At 32.5% G+C, this 4,829-nt stretch overlaps 1 long non-coding RNA gene across 2 annotated transcripts in view; it reads left to right on the top strand.

The window, feature by feature from the left end:
• The window catches only part of LOC103743604, a 4,660-nt gene extending 449 nt beyond the window's left edge, over positions 1-4,211 (top strand). For both annotated transcript variants that reach the window (XR_607673.3, XR_003851423.1), the window contains exons 2-4: positions 1,456-1,574; positions 1,688-1,845; positions 3,637-4,211. This is a non-coding gene — a long non-coding RNA (uncharacterized LOC103743604). The remainder of the gene's footprint in view (positions 1-1,455; positions 1,575-1,687; positions 1,846-3,636) is intronic.
• The last annotated feature ends 618 nt before the right edge of the window (positions 4,212-4,829 follow it).

The raw sequence follows: 4,829 nt of genomic DNA, 5'->3' as shown, positions 1-4,829 counted from the left end.
CCCCCTCCCCCACCTCACTAGCATGCCTAAAATCACGGTAACACAATTTATAAATGCTAGAATTTAAATCCTACCTCTGTGCAGAGAGGGTAGTTTTCCGCATTGTGCTACACTTTCTCTCTTGATAAATCACACCTAGAAAGAGTAGCGCAATAACAAAACGGCTTAGAAAGCAATTCTATCAGAATAATAAAAGCTGAGGCAATGGTATCATCTAGTTAATAGTTTGAGAGACTTCAAGGCAGGTGGAAACGGAGAACCGTTTATCAGGGCCTCTGCAGGCCCTTTGCATACAAAACTGAAGGCTATTTATTTCTTTAAGATAAAATCTTAGGTTTCATTTGTATGTCTTTTGCATATTTAATATTGCTTAAATTCACATTTCAGAAAGAAGCTTCTTTTGTAAAACTAGTAACTTTCTTAGTTGAAATTTCATGCCAATTTTCAAATTTATCTTTCAACTGGGAGTGAATTTCCTATTATGTCTTGTGAGATTGAATTCTTTACTCTCAGATAAAACTGGAATATACAGTTCAGAAAAAAAGTGACAGGATTTTAAGAGATGAAGCATATATAACATTTAGACTGCTCACTTCTGTCATTCTTTTATCAGTGTCTGCAGGTCATAACAGACTGAAATGCTTAACTTTAAGATATGGAATGGAATACTCTGATCAATGGATGGTGCCCTGCATTTCCTAGAACCAAACAATAAGACTATGTACTTTGTTATGGAAAGCATTTTTGAGTTAAGGAAAGTATGCATATTTTTTCACAATAAGAATTCTGTATTTCTAAAATGATTCTTCATGGAATAATTCAATTTTTTTAGAGATCACATTTTCTTTTCTTTGATTATCTTAGGTATGATCAATTATTGAAACTGGCAGTTCCATAGTGAGAGCTTTTTAAGGTTAAATCTCAAAAGAATTAGAAATATCCATGCACAATTCTGGGTGCTAAGAAATGAGGGGTGGGGATCAAACTTGTTGAAAGCATTGCGCATAGAATACCCAGAGATGAGAGCAGGGCTTTGTAGGAATTATCAAGACTTTATCCAAGAAAGTACTCCTAGACTGTTTTAGACTGATGATGCGTTTAAATATAGAATTAATTGCTCTTAAAGGCATAGACAGCATAATTGACTATTTGCAGCACACATAAACATAAAAATCTAAACATAAAAATACCTGTGCAATCACCAATTGAGTACTTTGTGTTTAGAACTATTTTTGACAGACTTCTGACCCCTATTTGTGCCAATATTATCTTAACAACCTCAAAAGAAAAAAAATATATAGCACATATCAAAATAAATAGCATAGATAGTTATGTATCAATGTTTGTGTGTTTTATTATTAAAGAAAGAAAAGCATTGGGGAGATAGTTTTATGTTATCTGTTGATGTGAAAACAACTGTAGACTTTATTACATACACTGACTTTTGTTCTACAGACTTTATGGCTCCCACTCACCTGGAAAAAGGGTAAAAGCACAACATACTTCCATTCAGAATGAACAAATGGGATATAAACTGCAGTCAGTGATCAATAACAGTGCTGAAATCCATCCAGGTAAAATGTCTAACCCTTGGACTTAAACCCAGTATTCATCCCTGTGAAATGGTGCTTTAGTGGAAAAAAATTATATAAATTGATTTGTTTTCATTCGTTTGGTGTTTTAAAAGATAATAGCCACCTACGTGGCCTGGAGAGATGACTCAGCAGTTCAGAACACTGGCCGTTCTTGCAGAGATCTTGGGTCCGGTTCCTAGGTGCTAACAACCATCCAGTTCCAGGGGACTCCGATGTCCTCTTCTGGCCTCTGTGGCCACTGCACACATGGGTAAGCAAAACACTCATTAACATAAAATAAATAAAAATAAATGTTTTTAAAAGATAATAGCAACCAGAAGTTAAAATATGTTAATGTTATATATGTTAATATAATGCTCATCTCTGTTATAGACTAATCATTAATCATAGTATTTACCAATTATGGATTATTGAACATACAATAGCACATCAGAAAAATAATCTATCAAGAACTAACAGTGGAAGCAGCAGAAGAATGAGGAATCATTTCCACTTGTAATGTGTGAGGAATGCCACATGTTGACCAAGACAACTTTTAAAATGATCTATTGATCTCATTATAAGAAACATTTTGATTTTTCAAAAAAATCAATTGAAAGTCTCTCTGTAATTAAGGATTCATATTTCAAATCATTGATCTGTACAAATTATCATCATTGTGGATAGCAGCTTAGCTAAACTTAATTTGTATGCCTTGTTAAAACTTAATATCCTAGGACTGGAGAGATGGCTCACTGGTTAAGAACACTGGTTGTTCTTGCAGAAGACCCAGGTTTGAATCCCTGCACCCACATGGCAGCTAATGACTGTCCATAACTTCAGTTCCAGGGGATCCGACAGCCTCTTCTGTCCTCTGCAGGCATTGCACGACACAGGTGCACTTACCTACATGCAGGCAATACACACATACATATAAAATAAAAATAATCAATAAAATATTTTTTAAAAAACTTAACTTAAAAGATATAAATGATAATACTTCTGATTTTTGGAAATTTTAAGATATAATATGAAATTTATGATATAGGCATTATTTCATCTTTAAATATTTTGTATCTTATAGTACACATAAGTTGTATATACCTAGAATATCAGTCTATTAGTAAGTTACTCAAAGTAATCATAAATTCCAAAATTCAATATCATTTAAAAGAAGCAAGATATGCTGTGAAGAGCTAATATAAAATAAACCATATCTCTTTAAATCAATTTTTATAAGCAACAGACATAATTGACTGAGATTAAGTACTGGGAAGCATTTAACAAAATGTAATGCAATTTAACTTTATAAGAAATGACAGAGACTCTGGGAATTTCATTGATTTCAAATGCTTGAAAAGTTTAATTAAGGAGGTATTTGCACTAGATGGATTCTAAAATGTCTATTTGCCAACTTAAGGAATAAAAATTATGAAGTATTGCCTATTGATAAATTCCTGGAATAGGTTAATTGAATCTCTTTACCACTAAAACATGTGAAATGATGAAAAGTGTTCAGTAATTTACATTTTCAAATATCTCTTTTATTATTTATAAAAATGCATTGCTTACTCCAATTCACAATAGAGGATTATAGGATAGAAAACATGTATGTGCTTGCTTAATAGCTACTGAAATTTGCTAGGCAGGAGTTACTAGGAAGAAAAGTCTGATTGAAGAGGAACACTTCAGATGGAGTGATCAGGGAAAGCTTCTCTGAAATGATATTCCAACAGAGATCTACATGAAATTAGAGAAAACCATGAAGATGCCTAGAGAAGAATACCTTAAAAGAATATGTTCAAATACATTGCGAAAATCACAAGGCTGATTCTCCATGAACAATAGAGGCCAGTTATTGGGGCATACCTTAAAAGCCCTTCCAAGCCACAGTTTAAGGATTTCCTTACTGTCTATATATAAAACTGGGTAGAAGACTGCATGGTATCTTCACTGTTTTATCATATTTCTAAACAGATATTCAAACTATAATATATTAAACCTAAATACAGACAAGTTTTCCTAACATCTTTGGAAATGCTGTTATTCTCTACTTCTGCAGAGTGAGAGAGATCTTCATAATCATTTGAACTGTTGTCAGTTTCCTTCAGAGTGTTGGGCTACAGACCTGTCTAAGGATCAAGTAACACTACAGCTATTTCATAATTTTCAATTCATATCTACTTCTATTTATATATATCTGTTGAAAGTTTATTATTTCAAATCTACTTGGATTATAACCTTTGAAAATATACATGTGTAAAACATTAATATTCATTATGTATAATTAATATAGATATACAGCATGTACTTGAAGTTCATTTAAATAGTGTGAAAGTGAATAATAATTAATAGAAGTTTGAAAATATAAATACAATTTCCAAATAGTATGGGAAAATTATACATTGACTTTAGAATCATTTTATTAAATTTATTTGCGGTGTATTTGTGTTTGTGTGTTTGTATGAGAGTACATGTGCCACAGCCTGTGAGTAGAGATCAAAGAATAATTTGAAAGAGTTTTCTTCTTCTACTACGTGGGTCCTGGAGATTGAACTCAGTCTTCAGACTTGACAGAAAGTGACTTTCTCTGCTGAGCCACCTTTTGTATCCAGACTATGCTAATCTTTAACTCAAAAGTCCTTACCGTCCAGTGATATGCTTATTATCTTCAGCTCTTCCCAGTATTCATACATTACAGCTGACTTTTCTTATCTAAATATTATGGTATATGATATAACAAAAACTCATTTAAAAGAATACTTGCATGAAGTAAACTTGCAAAATAGATTGTTATTGAATCTTGAAATTAAGAAGTAAATGTATATAAATTGAGATTTTAAAGTGTCATAAAGTCATGACATGATACTATCTCCTTGCTCTCAGATTATGGAGATTTGACCATACCTAATGTTTCTACCCCAAATTCTCAGACATATTTCTGAAAATTTAGATGTCATAATTTCATGCACTTGTTAGTCTATCCAATTAGCAATGAACCAGCCAATGAACAAGAAAAACACTTGTAATGGAGCCATAAGGAGGCACCTATGTATTTTTTATAGACAAAAGAGAATGGACATCACCAACTACAATGTACTGGCTCATTCACAAGCATTTGTTCCTTTATATAAATGCATAACTTTAATCCTCATAGCATATCTTTGAAGGTACAACTTAGACATGTAACACACACATACACACACACACACACACACAAAATAAAACCACTAAGGCCCATTGAAGAAAGAAAAT

The sequence above is a fragment of the Nannospalax galili genome, unplaced genomic scaffold (genome assembly GCF_000622305.1).
Source record: "Nannospalax galili isolate Female #2095 unplaced genomic scaffold, S.galili_v1.0 scaffold960, whole genome shotgun sequence".
Taxonomy (NCBI): Eukaryota; Metazoa; Chordata; class Mammalia; order Rodentia; family Spalacidae; genus Nannospalax; species Nannospalax galili.
The sequence above is the reverse complement of the archived record's forward strand: the minus strand, read 5'-3'. Positions and strand labels throughout refer to the sequence as shown.